The following is a 26,438-nucleotide window of genomic DNA, read 5'->3' on the forward strand; positions in this document are numbered from 1 at the left end:
TAAATGTGTTCCTAAATCCAGTGCGTTGTCAGGATGTCCATTCGTAAATTCAGAGCATTTCGCTCTTGAAGCGTTCAGAGTGCACACTGGACGCTCTGACCAAGGAGTAGGGTTGATCTGAGTATTCAAAGGCAGTCAAGCACCAAGCTACCTGGCTAACATTGGCTAGAGAACGCCTTACTCTCACCATTTTACTCGCCCCAGCAGAGCTGGTTAGGCTGTTTTCAAGCTGTCCAGAGTGTTGGTGACTAACTGTGCAGCTGGCAACAATTTAATTACGTTTTTTTTGGTTTTGCTGACATTTAGTGACACCGGCCATATTGTTGAGTGTTAGTAAATTCATCAGTTATTCTGCGTGACAGTGCTCTGAAATCGGAGTAGAACGCCATTGAATCGCACGACTATACCACTTAGATAAAAATGATGTAAATAATCAAGTCAATAAATGTAAGGTAGTTAGTAAGATAGCAGATAGGTAATATACTGCCTGGCAAGTTCAATGTATTAGTAGCTAACTAATGTTAGGTAACTAGCTGTAATGAACACCATGGGAGACAGAGAGCTGGTTTCAAGCGCAGGGCGATGTTTAAAAAGGACCACCGAAGGAGGCAGGTAGCTGGTTCCAGGGGCAGGCAGAAGGTCATACACATAATTGGTTAAAGCAATGAATGTGTATCCACTCTCGTCGGATTTCGGCTGCAAATTTTCCACATTTTCTTAAAATCTGTAAAGTTATGAAGCCACGCGCTAAAAGCACGGAAATAGTGTCCACTGCATGTATACTTTGGCGAATTTAGTACGTCATCCGGGAACTTTTGCCATACTAACTATATCCATACTATGACCAATAAGCATACTATATACTCAATTCACGTCACAAATAGTACAGTTAGTGAGGTTAGTATGAGAATTCGAACACAGCTATAGTCTTTCTTCCCTGACCTTCCATGTTGTTCTATGGCTTGCTAGGCTATTGTCAGTGAGTCTGTACATTGTTAATGTCTTCCTTTGTTTAAATTATTTGATTTTGACGAGGTGTTGCGACAATTTGATATGTTTCTTTCGAAATTTGGCAACATTGAAGTTTGTGATTAAAATTGAATTTGGTTTAGCCAAGAATTAGCCAAGAATGTATTTTGGTTAGAGATTTCTATGTACTTGAATTTTGGTTGGAGACTGTTGCTCTAAAGCACATATGTCAGAGTCAAGGCCCGCGGGCCACATCCGGCCCGCAAGAAGGTTTTTTACGGCCCCTGGGATGATCTTGATTTATTATTAGAACCGGCCCGCAGCAAGCCGGCAGCCCGCAGATCTTTTACACGCACCAATACTACATTTCCCACAATGCAAAGGTGACGCACCGAGCAGTAGGCTGCTTCATTTCAATATTTATTGGCACAGCAGTCGTCAGCATCACAGTAAAATTAACTTTCAGATACCCATCAAAAATGGCAAAACGGAAGGTGGATACTGAGAACCGGGGGTTTCAAACAAGGTGGGAGTCGGAGTATATGTTCACGAAGGTAGCTGGAAAACCTGTGTGTCTTCTGTGTGGAGAAAGTGTGGCGGTACTGAAAGAGTATAATCTGAGACGACATTATGAAACGAAACACGCGGACAAAAACAAGAATATGGACATGGAACAAAGGCTACAAAAGGCCAGTTTTATTTTGGCAGAAGAGATCGCTAAATCAGCCCGGCCATTTACAGAGGGGGATTTCATCAAAAACTGCATGATTAAAGTTTGTGACGAAGTTTGCCCAGAAAAAAGGCAACTCTTTTTAAATGTGAGTCTGAGCAGAAACACCATTGCCGAGAGAGTAGACCAGTTGTCCATCAATCTAAAAGAGCAGCTTGTGAAAAAGGGAAAAGATTTTATTGCATATTCCTTGGCTGTGGATGAGAGCACCGACATTTCTGACATTGCCCAGTTGTCAATTTTCATCCGCGGAGTGGACTCCAACCTAAGCGTGACAGAGGAGTTTTTGGCTTTACGTCCTATGCATGGCACAACTACGGGGCATGATTTGTATGAAGAGGTGTCAAGATGTGTAAATGAGATGGAGCTGCCTTGGGAAAAACTCGTGGGTTTGACAACCGACGGAGCACCTGCGATGTGTGGACACAGGAGCGGACTGGTGGCGAAGATACGGGAAAAGATGCAAGAGGAAAACGCGACAGGTGAGCTGACAGCTTATCATTGTATCATACACCAGGAAGCGTTGTGCGGTAAAGCCTTGAAAATGGAGCATGTAATGAGCATCATCACGCGCACAGTTAACTTTATCAGAGCCAAAGGTTTGAATCACCGCCAGTTCAAGGCATTTCTGACGGAGTTAGAAACGGAGCATGGTGATTTGCCTTATCACACAGAGGTGCGATGGCTAAGCCAGGGAAAGGTGCTTCAAAGATGTTTCGAGCTTCGTGAGGAGATTTGTCTGTTCTTGGACAGCAAAGGGAAAGACACAACACAACTCCGAGACGAAATGTTTCTGTGTGAAATGGCTTTTCTGTGTGACATTACGAGTCATCTGAATGCAATAAACTTGCAGCTGCAGGGTCGGGATCGTGTCATCTCTGATATGTACAGTACAGTGAAGGCATTTAAAACCAAACTGACTCTGTGGGAGACGCAGATGCGGAAAGAAAATTTGAGCCACTTTCCCAGCTGCCAGACCATGAAAGAGAAGCTCTCTACCAGTGCGTTCCCGAGCACACAGTTGGCTGATAAAATAGGTATGCTTGCCGCTGACTTTCGACGCCGATTTGCTGACCTTGAAGCACAAAAAAGCAGGTTGGAACTGCTCGGTAACCCATTTGCTGTTGACGTGGAAAGCTCACCACCAAACCTCCAAATGGAGTTGATTGACCTCCAATGCAATGATGCACTGAGGGCAAAATATGCGGCAGTGGGTGCTGCGGAGTTCGCCCGTTTCCTCCCCGGCACAATGCCCCAGCTGCGCATCCAGGCTGCTCAAACGTTGTCTATGTTTGGCAGCACATACCTGTGTGAACAACTGTTTTCTTTGATGAACCTGAACAAAACATCACACAGAAGTCGACTTACTGCTGAACACCTCCACTCAATTCTGAGGATTTCTTCAGCTCAGAGCCTTACCCCGAACATTGATGAACTTGTGGAAAAGATGGGACACCACCAAGTATCACCCTCAACCTCAAACAAGTGAACATTACTGTGCAATCACATATTTAGAGTTTTTACTCAGTTCAAGTTTAAAAGTTAAAATGTAATATTTGTTTTCACTGCATGTTACTTCTCCTTAAACAAAGTGTTGTTTTTGATTAATAGATTTTTGCACTTTATTTTTTTGTATTTCAATCCAATTATATTTTAAAAATATTTCAGTTGAGTGGATGATAGAAAATTGCTATTATTGTTTTTTCTTTGAAGTAAATTTAGCCCACTTTTGCTAAAATAGAAAATATAGTCTACTGATGGTGCCTTGAATACCGGTTTCTTTCATTTAATGTTCATGTTATGGGGATATTTATATAAAGGAAATTTGTCTTTTGTGTCTGTTGAAAATTAAAGATTACTGACAGAGCCATAAGAAAATATTGCTTTATTTATCTGATCATATTGTAATATATTTGTTAGGTTTTCAGTAGGTTCAATTAGGTTCACTAGACTATATGCGTCATTTAAAAATTTTTCAATGAACATTCGAACAGTCCGGCCCTCGTCTTGTAGCTGATTTTTTTATTTGGCCCTCCGTCCATTTGACTTTGACACCCCTGCTCTAAAGGGTCACTCTCTGGGTTGTGGTGTTTGCATAAGAGAGCCTTGTGATGATAATATTCTGGATCACAGTGTGCTAGGCTCTTTACTCAATTTGAGTGCTGGGGGGGATCTGCCAAATTCTGCCCTACAGGCTAGGTTTGGAGAATGTCTGTGCACACTTAGAATATTTGTACAAAATTCCAGGTGTATTTGATGTATATTGAAAACTGCCATATAGAAGGACTGGCATTATGACAGAGTCAAATAATTTAAGCCTAATTCTAATTGGTGGGTTACATTTACACAGCACCTTTCTAATGGCAACATATGTTCTGCATGCTTAATCTGGTAGAGACTTTATGGCCATGTCAAACTGCAAAAATGAACTTATAGTCAGACCAAGGTGAGTATAGATGGTGTGTTTCAGGGTGCTCGCTCGCTCTCTCTCAGTGCATGCTGGGAGTTTTTTGGAGTTTGAGTGTTTGGTGTGGAGGGCCCTGTCCTAACTAACATTCTTTATTCTGTCCTTGGTCTTTTCTTTCAGTTTTATTTTCTATGGTGAAGGGTTAATGCACTATTTGTTTTAGCGGTATCCACAAAGTTAGGGTGGAAGAGGACAGAGTTATATTCCAGGGGTTTGGAAGGTGTGGTGTGCTCAATGGCTTCTCAGCCTAGCGCGTTGGAGACGCTGTCGATACGGCATGGATTCAGGTGTGTTCCTGAGAATGGAGTTAAAGTGGAGGAGGTTCTGCTTGCAGTCGGTGAACAGGTAAGAGCTGAATTTATACATTCTGCTTCTAGAATGAACAAGCTGTGGTTGTGTTCATTAAAAGTGCAAATTTGGTTGGTAGGCTAATTGCTAGTGGAATATTTGTAAGGGGTGTGTTCGTGCCAATTTCGCCTCTTTCTACCCCTTCGACAAAGGTGGTAGTTGCAAATTTGCCTCCGTTTATTACGGATGATCAAGAGCTGAGTCGTTTTGGTAAGTTTGACAAAGTGAGGGCACAAGCGCCAGTGGGGGAAATCGAGGTCAATGTGCAGAGGGCAATGAGAAGCAGACAGCAGTTGCTGGGCCTAGTCATGCCAGGGATGGTGGTGTAGATGAAGCTGGGCCTAGTCAGGCTAGAGATGGTGGGGTAGCTGAGGCTGGGTCTAGTCATGCCAGAGATGGTGGTGTAGCAGAGGCTGGGTCTAGAGATGGTGGTGTAGCGGAGGCTGGGTCTAGTCATGCCAGAGATGGTGGTGTGGCAGAGGCTGTGTCTAGTCATGCCAGTGATGGTGGTGTAGCAGAGGCTGTGTCTTGTCATGCCAGAGATGGTGGTGTAGCAGAGGCTGTGTCTAGTCATGCCAGAGATGGTGGGGTAGCGGAGGCTGGGTATAGTCATGCCAGAGATGGTGGGGTAGCGGAGGCTGGGTCTAGAGATGGTGGGGTAGCGGAGGCTGTGTCTAGAGATGGTGGGGTAGCGGAGGCCGGTCCTAGTCATGCAATGGATGATGGTGGAGATGAGGCTGGGTCTAGTCATGCTATGGATGGTGGGGTAGTTGAGGCTGGGACTAGTCATGCTATGGAGGGTGGTGTAGATGGGGCTGGGTCTAGTCAGGTTATGGAGGGTGGTGTAGATGGGGCTGGGTCTAGTCATGTTTTGGATGGTGGTATAGCGGAGGCTGGGTCTAGTCAGGCTAGAGATGGCGGGGTAACTGAGGCTGGGCCTAGTCATGCTATGGATGGTGGTGTAGATGAGGCTGGGTCTAGTCATGCTATGGATAGTGGTATAGCGGAGGCTGGGTCTAGTCAGGCTAGAGATGGTGGGGTAGCTGAGGCTGGGCCTAGTCATGCTATGGATGGTGGGGTAGCTGAGGCTGGGACTAGTCATGCTATGGATGGTGGGGTAGCTGAGGCTGGGTCTAGTCATGCTATGGATGGTGGGATAGTTGAGGCTGGGACTAGTCATGCTATGGAGGGTGGTGTAGATGGGGCTGGGTCTAGTCAGGTTATGGAGGGTGGTGTAGATGGGGCTGGGTCTAGTCAGGTTATGGAGGGTGGTGTAGATGGGGCTGGGTCTAGTCAGGTTATGGAGGGTGGTGTAGATGGGGCTGGGTCTAGTCAGGTTATGGAGGGTGGTGTAGATGGGGCTGGGTCTAGTCAGGTTATGCTAGTGGATGAGGAGAGTATAGTGGGGAAGTGTAAGAGACTAGGGGGAGGAAGAGAAAAAAGGAGGTGGGAGGGGAGAGGCTGGTGTGGTCAAAGGCACCAAGGAACCTTTGCCTGGTGCTGGGGGGGAGGCCCTGACCAGAGAGGAAGGGCAGGTGGTCAGGATGGGAGGGGGAGATGAGGAGGAAATAAAGTCTGAGGAACAGGATGATGAGGAGGGTTTTTTTCAGACTCTCCAGTGGTCCGGAGCTGACAGCCAGTCAAGCAGAGGGGTCAAAGTACCAGTTGAGGGAACTGACAAGGTTCCTGAATGAGACCAAGGGGGAAAAAGTTAATCTTGATGCTTTTTTTCTGATCCGAGAAAGTTTGTAAGATCAGTACAACATGCTATGAAAAATGAGGGGCATGGTGTCCTCTCACCCACGAAATGGTTTAGGTTGAGGAAGTGGGTCACAACAGTGCGTAAAGGTCTACATTCAGACACTGTTTAGATGAATAGTTTCTTTCTGGCACTGGGGCTTTGCTATTGGTCTCTTTCTTTGCTGGCTTTTCTCCCACTTCTTATGGAGTCTCCTCGGGTAGGATTGTTCAATATAAATGGCGCCAAAGATGCGGGAAAGAGGAGAATGTTGGATGAATATGTAAAACAAAAAAAGTACAGGTGTTGTTTCTGCAGGAGACGCATTAGGGATGGGGTGAATGAAGTCGATTGTGGGCTCTTGTGGAAAGGGGCAAGTGTGTTGAGCCATGGGACAAATTTAGTGCAGGGGTGGCAGTCCTTTTTGTACCGGTCTGTCTGTAAAAATGTGCTCCTCAAAGGAGGTATGTAGGGGTAGGCTGCTTGTTGTAAAAGCAGAAATTAACAACATGGGTTGTGTCTTTTTAAATGTGTATGCCCCTAACACAGGGAGAACGAGTGGGGGTTCTATTTGAGTGTCTTAGACAGGAACTCTCACAGGTAGCGCCTGAGGAGACGCTGGTGGTCGGAGGGGACTGGAACTGTACAATGGATTTTACGAAAGACAGAAATAGGGAAGAGCCTCATTCAGTGTCAGTGGGAGTGTTAAGGGGCATCATTAATCAGTTCGACCTAGTGGATGTTTGGAGAACTAAACATCCCAACACAAGACAGTATACAAGGGTGAAGGTCTTTGGGGCTAGGGTGAGTGCAGCCCAACTTGATAGTTTTTACATCGGAGCAATAGGCTGTTGGGCGCTACCATTCTCCCGGTGGGGTTTTCGGATCACCACAAAACCATGGCTCAGCTGTCTGTTTCACCAGGGACCCAGCAGGCATCCTATTGGAAGTCGAATGTAAAGATCTTACAAGATATCACTTTTTGCTCAGGTTTCCAGACCTTTTCGGAAAGGTGGGGGCAGCGAAGAGAGGAGTATGAGTCTCTGAGTCAATGGTGGGATGTGGGGAAAGTCCAAATTCGGCTTTTCTGTCAACAGTATACAGCTCTCTCATCCTCAGAGGCTAGGAAAGTATTGGGGGAACTAGAGCATTGTATTAGTGAGATAGAGGTAGAGATGGTGGGGCAAGGCAATGTAGGCCTCCAGTCTAATTTAGCTGAATTACATAGGGACCTGGGTAGTTCTTTCCAGGTTAAAGAAAAGGGAGCACTTGTAAGAGCTATGTTATCCATGCTCAAGGAGATGGACACTCCCAGCTCCTTCTTCTTTGGTTTGGAAAGACAGAGCGGTGAAGCCAAGGGTATGCCTTGTCTACGGCTGTCTGATGGGCGGGTGACCTCTGTGGTGGGAGAGATGCGGGAGCGAACTGTGGAGTTTTAAACTGAGTTGTATAGGGCAGAAATGTGTGATCCTATGTGTGCTCCGTTCTTGTTCGCAGGACTCCCTAAGCTCTCTCTGTCACAGAGGGATGAAATGGACATTCCTCTGTTGTTCCATGTCCCATGAGCCCTCTACAACCTCTGTGTTAAGGTTAGGAACATTAGGAGCCTAACAGGAGTGAAGGCACATCAGTGGCGGAGAGTATGGTGGGTTTTAGATGGAGGGGGCTCTATAAACCCACAGTACTAAAGAGGTCAGGGGACCTCTAGTGGAGGGTTCTTCATGGAGCCCTGGCCACTAACAGCTGGTTGGCACGGGTTGAACCGGGACTCAGGCAGGGGCATCCTTTCTGTGTTATGAAAGAAACTGTGATTCATGTGTTTTCTGTGTGCGCCAGGTTAATGCCATTAATGTCTCTGTTGGAATGTCTATGTGAGAGGTTGGGGGTGGTTTTTACTGTTGGGATGTTTCTAATGGGATACAGGTACTTGAATAAGGAGAAGGCCAAATGTGTTTTGTTGAATTTTCTGTTTGTCCAGGCGAAGATGGCTAAGAAGGAGGAACAGGGTCAAAGGTGGGTGGATAACAGACCCTTTACTATTGTTTAATGGGATGGTCTCTGCTTGCCTTAGGGTTAAATTTGAGTTCTATAGAATGATAAAAAGTGTGGAGATGTTTCAGGAGACATGGTGTGTTGGGGGGGCCTGTCTGTATAGCTGGGGAAGGTGTTTTGGATATACGGTTCTCTCTCTCTCTCTCTCTCAGTATTGCAGACCATATAAATATAATCCACATTCAGAGATTCTATCCCATTAACTCATTATATTTAAATGTTACAGACCATCTCTCTGCTGTAGGCTGGTGGAGTGTATCGTGAGTCGGTACATTTAGCTGTATTATCAATGTGTGTGTGCATGAATGGGTCTATGAGTGAGTGTCATAGTGTGTAGTAAGTGTGTATTCTGCAGTTGTGTAGGAGGAGACTGAAAGGGGAGGACGGCTGGAATGAAGTGCATGGTACCAAACACATGGAAACCATTTGTTTGATATATTTACCACGGTTTAATTTATTCCATTCTAGCCTTTACGATGTGAGCCCGTCCTCAGATTTAAAGTACAACCAGCCACCGCTGGTTTGTGTTCCATGTGTTTACGCCACGCCAGAAAGGGACTCTTCAGCCATGTACATCTCTACGAGTTCAGCTCACGTGTCTCTGAAATAAAGTACCGCAGACTACAGCAGAGGCCTGCTCACTACGTCTCTGAGGGAGACTGAATTCAGCCTGAATGGGCCAAGTCATTCATGTGTAAAATACAGCACAGCAGTCCCTCCTCTGGCCTCCGCTGGGGCCCGGGGACAAAGACTCACCTTCCCCAAAGAGCCACAATGGTCACGACTACAGCTCAGCTAAAAGAGCCAAGGACCGCTAACACGGAAATCATTTCAACCTCCGCATGTCGGATTTTCGGGCAACTCAAAGGGGTTTTCTTCGGGGAGTTTGGGTACAACTGGTGACCGGGGGACAGCAGCTTGGCAGGCTGTGGACGGGGAGTGAGAGTCTTCTAGCTGACTTGGGATCTATGTGACTGAATCTGCATTCGCTGCACTTCTACTGCTATAAGAACCGTCTCAGCACCCTGTATCAGTGTCCCTCTGTTTCACACACACGAACACACACACACACACACAGAGTGCTAGAGCATAAGGGGAAAGAATGGGACATTAACAGATGGTCCAGTGCGCTTTTAATTACTGTCCCCGATGGCCAAAGTGCTAACGCTGTGGTTCACCCCAGATTAGAGCGACGCAAGAGAGAACACCAAGCTGTAATAGCGTACGATTCCTTTTGTCTTATTCTACCTTTTTATGACCTCTTTCTGCACAATTAGCATGTTGAAAACTGCATGTGTGGACTTTGCTCGTACTACTGCAGAGGCACAGTATGTTGCTGAGTATTCATACCGCAGGACCGAGTTCCAAAGCCTTGAAAAAGTTGCTGTAGATTGTCGGGGTAACTTTCTTGGGTACAGCAGGTTACCCATATAGCAATCCGTTGGAATTTCCATTGATGCAGTGAAACTAAAACTAAACTAAAACAACTTTATATTCACCATAAATCATTGACAGGGACTGCAGCTCCCCAAGGATAGGATGCTACCTTCAAAAGGGCCTGATGATATGACATACTGACTCCAGCGTCCGGTTTATTTACAGTCGCACAGACACACACACACACACACACCACTGCTGTGTGTCCTGTGCTGGGGCTGGGGGCCAGGCATCAGACACTGTCATTGTCATGCCCGGGCAGTTATGTCCTTGTCTGTCTGTCTGGGTCCTGGCTCGGGTTTATGATGTGCGAAGGCAAACAGGCAGGCCTAAACACTTCAGTGTGACTGTGATAGTGGCTAGCACACACACACACACACACACACACACGCACCATCCCCTCCAGTCACACCGGTGACAGGACGGGATCGAGTTTGAGGGGTTGTCAAATGCCTCGGAGGCGTCCTGTGTACTTAAGAGGTGTTACCGGGACTCTTCATTTGGCACACTTGCCCACTCCACTCATTCGGGGGGGCGTTGATATATGACTGGGCATTTGTGTCGGCTCTATTCATGTAAGGTGACTGGCTAAAAGGAGCTCCCTGACAGTGGACTCCCTGCTTTGTCTTCCAACCCACAGCTTCAGCACAGCCCTACAGGCTAGAGCCTGGGGACATGTATGTGGAAGCCAAATCAGCCACTGTGTGGAGCTGGATAATCTAGCCAGCACAAGACATTTTAGGATTCCAAATGGACTGGATAGGTGCTGACAATTGGGGCTATTTATCCATTTAGGCCTATTTTAATAGAATCTTTTATTTTACCAGGCAGGTCAAATTCTTATTTACAATGAGCGCCTTGGTCCGGCTGTCTGTATGTCTGAGCCTCTCTGCCCATCACCTCCCACCCTCCTCTACTGTACTGACCTGCTTTAAAGGTTCACAGAGTCTCTCCAGCATTCAGAGGTTGGAGTGACCGACAGGTCCTGGCCTTGTCTCTGCTAATCAGTCAAGCCCTCTCCAGGCAGACACGGTTCACTCAGGCGGCTGACGGCTTTGAGCGCAGAGCCCAGGGGCAGAAGGACAGATATCGCCGGGTTTACCAGTGATCTATTATCATTACGTGATGATTATTACATGGCTTAGAGACCTAAGGGAATATGACTATTGATGATTATTACAATAAAGATAAATAGGATTGTATAAAGATTTATACATTTATTACTGGCTCAGCCTGCACTCTGTAGGCTACTTCCGGTTCATATTCAGCCTCGCATTCCCTCTATTGTCGCCTCGTGGCATGGAGAGGTTAAGATGCCTGTGTTTTCCTCTCTCTTCTCTGCAGTCTTCATTTCCACTTCAGTCTTTCTCTGCAGTCTGCGGTCCACATGTTTACACACTTCCATGGCAGCTGAGTTGACTTTCCCGTCGGACAGACTCATCGTAAGCTAGCCCGTAGGAGTGTCAGTGTTGGGGTACAACCCAAATGGAACCCTATTCCCCATTTAGCTCACTTATTTTGATCAGAGCCCTATGGTATTCCCTATGGGCCCTGGTCAAAGGTAGTGCACTACATAGGGAACAGGGCTCCATTTAGGACTGAAGCACTGTACTACTCCTTCAGTAGCAGGCAGCAGTGCTAGCTAGCTAACAGGGAAGGCTGCTGTATAATAAATAGGCCTGCTATCTCCTGCACTGTCAGGTGGCATAGCTAGCAGGCTCTCTGGGAGCCTCCGGAGGCAAGGCTTTTATTCCCCAGCTGAGAGCAGCACTGAATCATCCAAATTGACAAGGGGGGGGGGGGGGGTTCTAGTACGTCCCCGCTCGTATCCGAAAGCTCTTCTTCCCGCACTTTCACAGGGACTACCGTGGGCAAGATAAAGTAGTTTGGCTATTGTGCTTATTCCTCCGATCTCGATTGTAAAGGCAAACCCATGCGAGGCCGAGAGAGACATTGAGAGAGTGTGTCTTATCTTGGTTATAGGCTATTACTAACATTCCTGCAGTGTAGATAAACAGAACAGCAGCTAACGCTGTATTCACTCTGTATGAATCACCTAGGTTGTTTCTCAAATGGCACCCTGTTCCCCCATAGGGCTCTGGTCAAAAGGAGTGCACTATATAGGGAATAGGGTGTCATTTGGGACTGAGCCATAGGCTAGCACTCACAATGACCAGGGATGGCCATGTCTCGATTCACAATACAGCTACAAATGAACCAAATGGATGATCTAATAGAGACAAAGCTAATTGATATTGGTAACATACGGAGCCGTCAGGAAGTATTCACACCCCTTTACTTTTTCCCCACATGTTGTGTTACAGCCTGAATTTAAAATGGATTCAATTTAGATTGTTTTTGTCACTGGCCTACGCACAATACCCCATATTGTCAAAGTGGAATTCCGTTTTTAGAAATGTTTACAAACTCATTAAAAATGAACAGCTGAAATGTCTTGAATAAATTTGGGAGTAAAAATGTGCTTAACGAGTCACATAATACATTTCATGGACTCACTCTGTGTGCAATAATTGTGTCTAACATGATTTTGTAATGACTACCTCATCTCTGTACCCAACACATACAATATCTGTAAGGTCGAGCAGTGAACTTTAAACACAGATTCAACCACAAAGACCAGGGAGGTTTTCAAATGCCTCGCAAAGAAGGTTGGTAGTGGTAGATGGGTAAAAAAAAAAGCAGACATTAAATATCCCTTTGAGGATGGTGAAGTTATTAATTATACATTGGATGGTGTATCAATACACACAGTCACTACAAAGATACAGGTGTCCTTTCTAACTCAGTTGCCAGAGAGGAAAGAAACCGCTCAGGGATTTCACCATGAGGCCAATGATGACTTTACAGTTTGTTACAGTTACAGTTTATTGGCTGTGATAGGATAAAACTGAGGATGGATCAACAACACTGTAGTTACTCCACAATACTAACCTAAATGACACCACATATCACTGAGTACCACTCTTCATATTCAAGTATGGTGGTGACTGCATCATGTTATGGGTATGCTTGTCATCGGCAAGGACTAAGGAGTTTTTTTTTTAAATTTGTTGATAAAAATAAATGGAATAGAGCTAAGAACAGGCAAACCCCTAGAGGAAAACCTGGTTCCGTCTGCTTTCCAACAGCCACTGAGAGATTAATCCACCTTTCAGCAGGGCAATAACCTAAAACACAAGACCAAATATACACTGGAGTTGCTTACCAAGATGACGATGAATGTTCCTAAGTGGCCTAGTTTTGCCTTAAATCAGCTTCAAAATCTTTGGAAAGACTTGAATTTTCAATATATTTGAAACAATTTCTAAAAACATGTTTTCACTTTGTCATTACGGGGTATTGTGTGTAAAACATATATTTAATCCATTTTCAAATCAGGCTGTAACACAACAAAATGTGGGTTGGGGATAGGGGTTAGGGTTAGGTTTTTGTTTGTTAAGGAATCCACAAGGTCGATCTGATGCCTTCAAGCTAATGCAGAGACTGGGAGGGAGGGTTGCACCCCACTTGTCGAATGGGGGAGTCGAGGGGTTCGGGCCCAGGTTGCAGAACCCTATAGTTGCCCACTTTAGTAAAGTTGGTTTTGGGGTGCGTTGGTTTTTAGGTTTCTTCATCCTTGGTCTTTCGTCCCTTTTAAGTCCAGGTAGGGGATAGGGTTAGGGTTGGGGTAAGAGCGAGGTTAGGATAAGGGTGGGATTAGAGTTAGGGTTAGAATAAGGGTGGGGTTAGTGGTTAGGTTAGGGTTAGGGTATGTAGGTCAAGGGGTATGTCAAAGGCACTGTAAATTGGAGGAGAATGCCATAAAGTAGGCTAGCTAGCACATCTAGACCTATTAGGTTATGTCAAAAAATACTTCACTTTTCCGTTCTCTGTCTCAAATGGCACCCTATTTCCTAGCATAGGGAATAGGTTGCCATTTGGGATATATCCCACGGTCACTATCAATCCTTCTTAGGAACAGAGTGGCCCAGTACTGACCTGTGTGATGTTTGGGAGAAGTTGAAGCTCAGAATAAAATAGAACATGATTATGTTGCATCTCTATGATCTGAAGGTCCACCAGGGGCTAATTAGTTTCAACTTATACAGTACCGACTCTTTCTTAATACAAGTCCTCTCTTCCACCTTCTCTCTCCCTCTCTTCTGTCTCTCCCTCTCTTTCCCATCACTCTCCTTATCGCTCTCTCCTTCCCTCTCTCTCCCCGTATCTCCCTCTCTGTCTACCCTTCTTTCCCTCCCTCCCTCCCTTGTCCTTTTTACATGGAGAGCGTGCACTAACTGAGATCATTATCATTTCCAGTCAGAGATGCCTGACGCTTGCCTGCCCAACAACAAAGACTTGCGGGGGAACTCGCACTACACACACACACTCATACACACTCACACACAATCTCACCAAATCAATGGGCATCATGTCGGAGGATTCACACGTTCCACCATTATCACAGACTATAGAAAATAACGAGCCTGGCTCAATTAACACAGAGGGAGATCAGTATTATCGTATGTTCAAGTTGCTCTCATTAAAGCCACAATCTGGAATCTGGGAATCGTGTAAACTTGTTCTAACCTATCATGTGGAAGTCTGTCCGTGCGTCTACACTGTAAAACAAATCTAGTTGTTTGAACTAATTATTATTCAGTAACTGGTTCCACAGCCTTTTTCTTTTTTACTCAACTTTTCGGTTCAAGTGTTACCTGAACAAAAACAATTAGTTGGCCCAAAACTTAGCTCCAACTTGAGAAAATGAAAGGGAAAAATGCAGTCAACTTTATAGTTATGTGTCTGCTTAAATTGTCTCAGATGTTCATTCAACTCAAAATAATTTTTGGGTCATCTTAACTAAAAAAAGTCAGTGGAACTAGTTACATACACACAGTGCTTTAACATGGAATGTTTTCAACTTACATAGTTGACACGCATACATGATAGGCTAGATTAAGCAGCCACCTATGGCGGCACTTGAATTTTGGGCGGCATTTTGACAATTGGCTCTCCGGTGCCCCTGATCGGCTACTGCACTGCCGGCGGCACCCCAGCCAACAGCTCATAGCGTTTCTGCAATTCCCACTTCTCCCGAAATTCACTCCCACTATGCTTGGTGTGTTTATATTGGATTATGCACATTCTCCAAGCTCAAACTCAAACTACCTGCACTCTACGAGTCAAGAGAGACTCAAACTTTGAGAACAAGGCTACCTAAATTCTATCAGCATATCGCTTCGAGTGCAGTAGTTTGTTTTTTTATATATTATTTCTTACATTGTTACCCCAGGACATCTTAAGTCTTATTACATACAGCTGGGAAGAACTATTGGATATAAGAGCAACGTCAACTTTCCAGCATTATGACCAGGAATACCACTTTACCGAAGCAGATCCTCAGTTCGAACCACCACCCAGGACAATGGATCTAATCCCAGTAGCCAACCCAAAACAACGGTGCCGCAGAAGGGACAGAGTTAGCAGCCTCCTGGTCAGCCACCGCATTTAGCATTAGCATTCAGCTGGCAACATTTACACAAAAACAGAAAAGCATTCAAATAAAATAATTTACCTTTGAAGAACTTCAGATGTTTTCAATAAGGAGACTCTCAGATAGCAAATGTTCAGTTTTTCCTGAAAGATTATTTGTTTAGGACAAATCGCTCCGTTTTCTGCGTCACGTTTAGCTATGAAAAAACCCCTGTATCCAGGATTGTGTAAATCTATCAGCAAGCTCATTAGCATAACACAACGTTAACTATTCATGAAAATCGCAAATGAAATGAAATAAATATGCCATCTCTCAAGCTTAGCCTTTTGTAAACAACACTGTCATCTCAGATTTTCAAAATATGCTTCTCAACCATAGGAAAACAATCATTTGTGTAAAAGTAGCTAGCTAGCGTAGCATTTAGCGTTAGCATTAGCGTTAGCATCCAGCACGCAACATTTCAACAAAAACATAAAAGCCTTCAAATAAAATCATTTACCTTTGAAGAACTTCAGATGTTTTCAATGAGGAGTTAGATAGCAGATGCTCAGTTTTTCCAAAAAGATTCTTTGTGTATTAGAAATAGCTCCGTTTTGTACATCACATTTGGCTACCAAAAAAAAACGAAAATTCAGTCCTCAAAACGCGAACTTTTTTCCAAATTAACTCCATAATATCGACTGAAAACATGGCAAACGTTGTTTAGAATCAATCCTCAAGGTGTTTTTCACATATCTCTTCGATGATATATCGTTCGTGGAAGTGTGCTTTCTCTCCTGAATCCCAGGAGAAAATGCCCGCACCTGAAGATTACGCACAAATTTAGACAAAGGACACCGGGCGGACCCCTGGAAAATGTAGTCTCTTATGGCCAATCTTCCAATGATATGCCTACAAATACGTCACAATGCTGCCGACATCTTGGGGAAACGGCAGAAGGTCTAAGCTTATTCCTGTTGCATTCACAGCCATATAAGGAGACATTAGAAAACAGAGCTTCAGAAATTCTGCTCATTTCCTGTTTAACGTATCATCTTGGTTTCGCCTGTAGAATGAGTTCGGGGGCACTTTCAGAATCTGCAAAGATTTTGTCTGTAACTTCAGAGTGTTTTCTTTCGAAAACTGTCAAGAATATGCATAGTCGAGCATCTTTTCGTGACAAAATATCGCGCTTAAAACGGGAACGTTTTTTATCCAAAAATGAAATAGCGCCCCTAGAGATGCAACTGGTTAACAAAGCAAATGTGAGAACAAGGCTACCTAAATTCTATCAGCATATTGATTGCACGACGCGCAGGGGTAATACTCGACCACTGCTACTCTAACTTCCGCATACAAAGCCCTCCCCCACCCTCCCTTTGGCAAATCTGACCACAACGCCATCTTGCTGGTACCATCTTATAGGCAGAGACTCAAACAGAATGTACCAGTGACGAGAACCATTCAACGCTGGTCTGACCAATCGGAAGCCACGCTTCAAGATTGTTTTGATCACGCGGGCTGGAATATGTTCCGGTCAGCCTCAGAGCAACATCGACCTATACGCGGACTCGGTGAGCGGGTTTATAAAGTAGTGCATTATAGATGCTGTACCCACTGTGGCCATTAAAACCTACCCTAACCAGAAACAGTGGATGGTTGGCGGTATTCACACAAATTGAAAGTGAGATACACCGCATTAAACCATGGAAAGAGGTCTGGAAATTTTGCTGAATATAAGCAGTGTAGTGTATAAACAAGGCAATCAAGCGAAATTCCGGTACAGGGACAAAGTGGAGTCACAATTCAATGGCTCAGACAAGAGACGTATATGGCAGGGTCTACAAGAAATCACGGACGACAAAAATAAAAACAGCCACGTCACGGACACCGACGTCACTCTTCCAGACAAACTAAACACCACCTTGCCCGCTTTGAGGATAATACAGTTCCACCATCGCGGCTCGCTAACAAGGAAAACAACCTCTCACGCAACATCAACAAAACAAAGGAGATGATTGTGGATTTAAGGAAACAGCAGAGGCAGCACCCCCTATCCACATCGAAGGGACAGCAGTGGAGGTGGAAAGTTTTAAGTTCCTCGGTGTACACATCAAAGACAAACTGAAATGGTCCACCCACACAGACAGTGTGGTGAAGAAGGCGCAACAGCACCTCTTCAACCTCAGGAGGCTGAAGAAATTTGGCTTGTCACCCAAAACCCTAACAAACTTTACAGATGCACAATCGAGAGCACCCTGTCAGGATTTATCACAGCCTGGTTGCACTGCCCTCAACCGCAAGGCTCTCCAGAGGTAGGTGCGGTCTGCACAACGCATCACCAGGGACAAACTACCTGTCCTCCATGACACCTACAGCACCTGATGTCACAGGAAGGCCAAAAAGATCATGAAGGACAACAACCACCCGAGCCACTGCCTGTTCACACCGCTATCATCAAGAAGGCGAGGTCAGTACAGGTGCATCAAAGCTGGGACCTGAGAGATTGAAAACAACTTCTCTCTCAAGTCCATCAGACTGCTAAACAGCAATCACTAACTCAGAGAGGCTGCTGCCTACATTGAGAAGGTGAGAGTTGATCATTCACTTGCATTAATTCAATTCAATTATTATTATTCAATTATCTATCACCTGTTTACTTTGTATTTATTTTATTTAAATAGAGTGAGATTAGGATCTAGTCTATCACTCTCTCCCCCCTTATCTCTCTCTGTCTCTCTCAGATGATTTGATTTCAGGACCATGGACAGCTCCCGAGAGAAAATCGCTGACTGCCATGCAGCACCAATGAAGAGGAAAGAGGCCACTTTAGGTGAAGACTAAATAAATAAATGCTGAAACTGACATTGGTCAATCAAATTCAATATGTAAATAAACAAAATTTGTTAAGGCTAGGTCATTGCCATAAAGCTTATTTTACACAATGTTTTCTATTCTGAAATCAATACATGGAAGATATCCAAACGATATCAAGAGCTCTATAACTATGCTTCACTCGGTGATGCCTCATGCTAGAAACAAGCTCTAAAATGCCGACGGAAGACTCCGAAGCATATGGAGATACATTGATTCCTCTCTATGAAGCTGAGCTGCAGCCTATGATATTCCATCATTGGGCCCTTTTAAAGGTATCATCATAGCCTTGGAGGGCTGCAGTCTACTCTACCCAAGAAAGTTACCACATTGAAAACATTCTATGTTATAAGCACTGTGTGTGTGTGTGTCTGTGTAGCTAGTTCCACAGCCTTTTGTTAAGTAAGATGCTCAAATAATAATTGAAGCCAACTATTTGTATTTAGTTCATTCGTATGAATAAGAGACAATTTGAGCAAAAACGTCATTTTAAGTGAACTGCATTTTGACTTATTTGGGGCAACAGTTTTTGTTCAGGTAACACTTGGACTGAAAAGTTTAGAAAACTAAAACAAGTCTGTGTAACCAGTTACTTAATAATAATTAGCTGAAACAACTAGATTTGATTTGTAGAACGCTGACTATGAATTTTAAAGGGGTTCCATTTCCCTGGCCCCATCATGTTTTTCCTGATAAATAAATCCCAGAGTGTTGCTTTAAAGATACAACAGGAATCATTCTATCCTGGTAACAGTAACACACCGATCCTTCTATTTATGAAATGGAATAATTGAATTGTGTTTCTGTGTGTGACAGCGTAATTCATGTTGCACATAAGGTTCGTTTTGCAGGGAGACTCAAATGGATCATAATTGCCAAGAGGTTCAGGCATGGGTGGACAAGCTAAATGAACGATCACACACACACACACAAAGTAATTACTTAGTTGTGACTTTCCTTTAGTCCTCCTAGGGACCAGAATAACATTTTGTACGCAATGGATAAAACTTTTTTTTTTGCTACACTTTAATATAAAGGCTAATATAATCACGCTATGTTGTTTATATGTGTGTATGAGAATAGCTGTTTAGATGGGGATTCAATCTCTGTCTGCCAATAAATCTGGACTCATTCACAATGGAACGTACGTGTGTATGTTAGACTATAATATTAGGACAATGTGATAATGATAAATAGCCTACGTGTGTGTGTCACTTATTATACGGCTTCACTCACCGTCTAGGATGAATTTCATTCTGGATGAATTAAGGGTTTCATTAAGGGTTAGCCAAACTCTATTTGCATCGGCAGGTTCAATTTGTCAACCGCTGCCTGTAAATGGCTATTTCGTTGAAACGAGAAATAATTGAAAGATAATAAGAAACACATTTCCCCTTACAGATGTAGGATCTTCATTGCAGCCGGTTTGCTGAAGAAAATAATCCTGCAGCAACTGGAAATGTGAATTATTATGTGGATTATAATTAATGGATTTTTTTTGTAGGGGAAAAATCAAGTCTGACATTTCAAAAGGGGAAATTGCAAACATCAGAAGCCTTTTTAAACCTCAAATACACTACAAGTTGCAGGAATGTTAACTTGATCACCCCCGGGTGCAGGAATGTTATCCTGCAACCGGGTGATCAAATTAAGATCCTACATCTGTATGTGAGTCTGCAGGAAACAAAGCCACTCACAAAGAGAAAGATCAAGCTGAGGACAAGTAAGGACACATTGGTCTACACGTGCAGGCACACAAATCAACAACACCAAAAAAGAAGCTATCACAGAGACAGGCAAACTACATACAAACACCAACCAGAGACGGAAACTAAAGTTTTCACCCACAAGCAACCACAAGTGTGGGTCTCCATTAGTCCATATATCCTATTGAAGACAAGCCCTCATCCACTTCTCATATCAATCTGCAAGCACTTGCTGTGTTTACTGGGAGCAGCTCGGACATCACACGGCCATACAAATTACCTGGATGTGTCAGGGGCGAGGGGTTAAAGTCAGCACAGGGCCATACCAATTATGTACAGGACATGTCAGGGGCGCGGGGCGAGGGGTTAGAGTCAGCACCGCGCCATACCAATTATCTACAGGATGTGTCAGGAGCAAGGGGTTAGAGTCAGCACAGGGCCATACCAATTATCTACAGGATGTGTCAGGAGCAAGGGTTTAGAGTCAGCACAGGGCCATACCAATTATCTACAGGATGTGTCAGGGGCGAGGGGTTAGAGTCAGCACAGGGCCATACCAATTATCTACAGGACGTGTCAGGGGCGAGGGGTTAGAGTCAGCACAGGGCCATACCAATTATCTACAGGATGTGTCAGTGGCGAGGGGTTAGAGTCAGCACAGGGCCATACCAATTATCTACAGGACATGTCAGGGGCGAGGGGTTAGAGTCAGCACAGGGCCATACCAATTATCTACAGGATGTGTCAGGGGCGCGGGGCGAGGGGTAGGAGTCAGCACAGGGCCATACCAATTATCTACAGGACGTGTCAGGGGCGAGGGGTAGGAGTCAGCACAGGGCCATACCAATTATCTACAGGACGTGTCAGGGGCGAGGGGTAGGAGTCAGCACAGGGCCATACCAATTATCTACAGGACGTGTCAGGGGCGAGGGGTAGGAGTCAGCACAGGGCCAGACAGACAGGGAGTAATTAAACAGGCTGTTAGAAAAATCCTTTGATGTCACACAAGCATGTACACACACATACACACGCACAAAAACACATGCACCAGTGCACAAACTGCCCTAAGCGGAGGGTTACGTCACCGCACAGTCACATTCCATGTGCCACATACAGAGAGCATACATGCACTGCTGAGTAACAGTACAACTTGGCCTTTCTCACGTGTTTTCTGTTAGAAAACAAATAAAGAGAAAGAGGAGAGAGAGAGAGAACGGGCTGAGGGGAATGAGATACTCGTGTACTCGGGACAAAGATGGACACTGTCTCTGCTTGTTGGTGATTGGGAAAGTCACGACCTTGTTGCGCTGCCAAACCACACCACATATCCACCTCATAAATCACATTCATCATACTTCCCTCCAAAGCCAGAAAGGGGGGGGGGGGGCTGTGGGCTACAATATGCAGCCTCAGTTGAATCTTGACACAGAGTTACATATCTGACAGAATCGTCTAGAGGCCTCAGACATGAGATGGGCCTAGTTAGATGGCATGAAAATAGGTATGGTCGTATAGGTTCAGTTTAATATAGCAGAGATAAAGACATGCTGATTAATGGGACAGGAGAGCACAGAGCATGGCACAGTCTAGACTGTTCTCTCATATACAATCTCAAACCGAGTTCTGCTGTTTGGACACTGTGTTGGGCTGAGTTAGCTAAGCAACTGTTAAAGTGTAAACGGCTGTCTTGGTCCTAATCTGGAGAGACTCAGCCACCCCGGAAGACTGTGCCCAAAACAGACGAGGCAAGGAAGCAGAACCACACCATCGCTGCTCAGACGTGACAGGGTCGTGATCCAGAGCGTGCGTGCACAAGCGCGAGTGTGAACTTGCACCCCACACACACTTGCACACATACACACACACACTTCTCCCTCTCTCTTCCTCAGAGTGGTAACAGACCTTCCACAGTGGCTGAGGCGGACAAAAGGGCATCAGTGCTCAAGCATGACTCCACCTGGCCTTTTCCCCCCCGGCTAGCCAAGGAGGAGATGAACCCTTTGGATCCCTGTGTGCTCCTGGGTGGCAGCAGCGCTTGGTTACCCACAGAGATGAGCCTGATGTGTGTGTGTGTGTGTGTGTGTGTGTGATTAGCTCTCTCTGATTAAACTAGCGCTTCTCGCTAGCTAGCAAGAAGCCGAGCCAACTCATCCCTGTCAATGCCATTCTAAGTCTATTCACAAAGACACTGTCCATCCATCCATCCATTCACGCATTGATTTCAGTCATTTATTTAACTTGACCTGCCTGAGATTGAAGCCCAGAGAAAATATTTTGGTCTATTAAAAAATATATATATATATTTATGGTCTATTAAACTCAACGGTAGTGTGAATGCACGGCAAGTGGCACTTGAATTTCAACACCGAAGGTTCTTGAAGGTCGGAGTTACAGATGGCTGAAGTTAATCAAATGTGAAGTGCGCGCAGTCTCTCAGATAAAAGATGAAGCAGAATTAGTTCTAAAGTTGAATCACTGGTAAAGCTTTAGAAGTCTACGTTGGAGTGAGTGCTAACGACTGATCTCTGTTGGAGACCATGACATTTGGAAAAGTTTGAATTTTGGCAGCACTTGATTTCACAGGCCTTGAGTTTGATTTCAGATCACTTCGTTGATGCAACTACTGTAAATAAGGCTTATAAACAAATATGAGAACTACCCTAAACTATCCCAAACATGGAAACTGTCCAAAACTAGCCAATAATATGGAAACTAGTACAGTTGAAGTCGGAAGTTTACATACACATTAGCCAAATACATTTCAACTCAGATTTTCGCAATTCATAACATTTAATCCTTGTAGAAATTCCCTGTCTTAGGTCAGTTAGGATCACCACTTTATTTTAAGAATGTGACATGTCAGAATAATAGTAGAGAATGATTTATATCAGCTTTTATTTCTTTCATCACATTCCCAGTGGGTAAGAAGTTTACATACACTCAATTAGTATTTGGTAGCATTGCCTTTAAATTGTTTAACTTAGGTCAAACCTATCAGGTAGCCTTCCACAAGTTTCCCACAATAAGTTGGGTGAATTTTGTCCCATTCCTCCTGACAGAGCTGGTGTCAGGTTTGTAGGCCTCCTTGCTCGCACACGCCTTTCCAGTTCTGCCCACAATTTCTCTATGGGAATGAGGTCAGGGCTTTGTGATGTTCACTCCAATACCTTGACTTTGTTGTCCTTAAGCATTTTGCCACAACTTTGGAAGTATGCTTGGGGTCATTGTCCATTTGCAACCAAGCTTTAACTTCCTGACTGATGTCTTGAGATGTTGCTTCAAAATATCCACATAATTGTCCTTCCTCATGCTGCCATCTATTTTGTGAAGCGCACCAGTCCCTCCTGCAGCAAAGCACCCCCACAACATGATGCTGCCACCCCTGTGCTTCACAGTTGGGATGGTGTTTTTTGGCTTGCAAGCTAGACCCGTTTTCCTCCAAACATTACAAGGGTCATTTTGGCCAAACAGTGCGATTTTTGTTTCATCAGACCAGAGGACATTTCTCCAAGAAGTATGATCTTTGTTCCCATGTGCAGTTGCAAACTGTTTTGGAGCAGTGGCTTCTTTCTTGCTGAGCGGCCTTTCAGGTTATGTTGATATAGGACTCGTTTTACTGTGGATTTAGATTATTTTGTACCCGTTTCCTCCAGCATCTTCACAATGTCCTTTGCTGTTGTTCTGAGATTGTACTTTGGTGCGAAAAGTACAAATCATTCATCTCTAGGAGACAGAACGCGTCTCCTTCCTGAGTGGTATGACGGCTGCATGGTCCCATGGTGTTTATACTTGCGTACTATTGTACGTGGTAACTTCAGTCGTTTGGAAATTGCTCCCAAGGATGAACCAGACTTGTGGAGGTTTCGGAGGTCTTGCTGATTTCTTTAGATTTTTCCATGATGTCAAGCGAAGAGGCACTGAGTTTGAAGGTAGGCCTTGAAATACATCCACAGGTACACCTCCAATTGACTCAAATGATGTCAATTAGCATTTCAGAAGCTTCTAAAGTCATGACATCATTTTCTGGAATTTTCCAAGCTGTTTAAAGGCACAGTCAACTTAGTATATGTAAACGTCTGACCGACTGGAATTGTGTTACAATGAATTATAAGTTAAATCATCTGTCTGTAAACAATTGTTGGAAAAGTTACTTGTGTCATGCACAAAGTAGATGTCCTAATCGACTTGCCAAAACTATAGTTTGTTAACAAGAATTTTGTGGAGTGGTTGAAAAACGAGTTTTAATGACTCCAACCTAAGTGTATGTAAACTTCCGACTTCAACTGTACATCCATCTGCCTTCCTCACTAAACTGTTAAGCCAAAATAGGTTGTGTACATCCGTAGATGCATCTACTGTCTGTGTAGACACATGCACAACCAATACAAGCCAAAAAACATTCTCTCATCTCTCCTTTACCCTCTTTCACCCCTTCACCCGCTACTCTTCTTTGCTCCTCCGTCTTCTCTTTCCCTGTCTGTTTCCCTTTCCTGTTCTCGTTGAAGCGGCACGGTACAGATGAGACAACCGCTTGACAGATAGTTGTCACAGGCCGTGACAAAAAAAAGGTTCACATTTCATTCAAAATAAATTCTATCATCCCTCCCTGGCAAATATAAAAATGGGCGGAAGAGTAGGAAACAGATGGGGGGAAAAAAGTGCCTGAAATGAACCAAATCAATCACACAGGCTTTGTCTTAGCAAAAATGTTTCCTCTCCTCTTCAAATCAAATCTCGCTGTTGTCTCCCTTCGAGCTGTGATCTTAGCGTTTCCCGCTGCTGCCCTCTTTGGAGACCGGCTGTCTTCATGAACTATGTGATCGTGTAATAGATGAAGTATAGCATATTCATATTTTACTGCACTGTTGAGCTGCAGTATAGTGACCGATGCTATCTTGCTAAGTTGGTCTCAGTCTCCGTCGGAGCAGTATAGGAGAGTCAGGAAGTCCCTTTACAGGGGGGGGGGGGGGGGGGGACGACTGTCCATGGTGGAAGCCTTTTCCCTCACACAGCAGCGAGAGGAAGAGGGCAATGCTCCACTCCCAGTGTTCATAAACACACACACTAATGTCTCTCTCATCCACAAATAGACAAACAAAAGCTGACTCTCTCATCTCTAGCTCAGAGCAGTGTGCGTGTGGTGTATTATCTATGCCATGTGCCTCCCAGCGTGGGGGCCTCCTATGGGAAGCCCTCAGCCACATCACGTTCTGCTGACCAAACTCTAGCAACACTGTGTGTGTGTGTTTGTGTGTGTGTGTGTGTGTGCGTGCGTGCGCGTGCGTGTGTGCGTGCGTTTGCAATACAATGTTAACCAAAGAACTGCCGGTGACTTTCAACTGTCCTTGCCGTCGTCACCACAAAACAACCAGCACATACACACTAGGACTACTAATGAACTGGCGTTTGACAAGCAACCAATTGCCACACAGCACTACAAGCTACACGTTCTGGTTAATTTTGCTTCATCACAGAATACAGGCTAATTCCCGCAACCTTGTCCGAAACTTTTTGCTTTCTTTGGAATAACAAATCTCAGTGCCTCAGAAGGAAATCAAATTCCATTCTCTATTTTCTCACACATCAAGTCATGCTTTAAAGATCGCATCTGTTTGGCTGTTGTTGCTTGCTTGTTAAGCCAGTCGTCCAGGGACGCCAGAACCATCCGTCACTAACCCAGAAATAAAATCAACAGCAGAGATTAAAGAGAACGGAAATTATGCTTGATACAATGGGGCAGACCGAAGCTGGCAAGAAGTGTAGAATCAATACTTCCAAAACTCTCAAGGGGAAGCTGGAGTAAAGGGGTTGTAGAATATAAGGCTAAACAGTAAGTCTAGCATTTTCAAAACAGATACGGACAGTGTGTGTGTGTGTGTGTGTGCGCGCTGCTACCTGCTGCCTGCCCAGAAGCTGCAGGTTTATCAAAGCTGTTTTAGAGAAGCGGTTGCTAAGCACGCTAGTTTCTGGGGAATGCCTCTATGGAAAGAATAACTTTTATCTTTTGAAGCCTTTCCCATACAGAATCTCTCTGCCTGCTAGTCTCTCTGCTAGTCATTCCAGCATGTTGTCAGCTTTGTTGTCAGCTATAACCAGAGAGTGTGAGTTTGGCTGGGTTTGATCCCAAGTCTCCTGTGCACCACAAGACTGTTAGCCCAACAAGCTAAAGCCAAGGCAGCAGCCCAGGCAAGGTTACTCATCACAAGACTGCGTTAGCACAACGAGCTAAATCCTAGGCAGCAGCCCAGGCAAGGTTACTCATCACAAAACTGCACTAGCACAACGAGGCTAAATCCTAGGCAGCAGCCCAGGCAAGGTTACTCATCACAAGACTGCTTTAGCCCAACGAGCTAAAGCCTAGGCAGCAGCCCAGGCAAGGTTACTCATCACAAGACTGCGATAGCCCAACAAGCTAAAGCCTAGGCAGCAGCCCAGGCAAGGTTACTCATCACAAGACTGCGTTAGCCCAACGAGCTAAAGCCTAGGCAGCAGCCCAGGCAAGGTTACTCATCACAAGACTGCGTTAGCCCAACGAGCTAAAGCCTAGGCAGCAGCCCAGGCAAGGTTACTCATCACAAGATCGTGGTTCGCGGGACCACCTCTGATAAAACTGTCTCTCACTAGCCAGATGACTTGGTTTA

The 26,438-nt window shown here is 44.7% G+C and overlaps 1 protein-coding gene across 1 annotated transcript in view; it reads right to left on the reverse strand.

Moving 5' to 3' along the window:
• Positions 1–26,438, reverse strand: part of ctnna2 (catenin (cadherin-associated protein), alpha 2) — a 665,994-nt gene that overhangs the window by 595,666 nt on the left and 43,890 nt on the right. The gene's annotated exons all lie outside the window — the stretch shown is intronic.

This window comes from Oncorhynchus mykiss, chromosome 10 (genome assembly GCF_057628025.1).
Source record: "Oncorhynchus mykiss isolate SJ-2025 chromosome 10, ASM5762802v1, whole genome shotgun sequence".
In the NCBI taxonomy this organism is placed as follows: domain Eukaryota; kingdom Metazoa; phylum Chordata; class Actinopteri; order Salmoniformes; family Salmonidae; genus Oncorhynchus; species Oncorhynchus mykiss.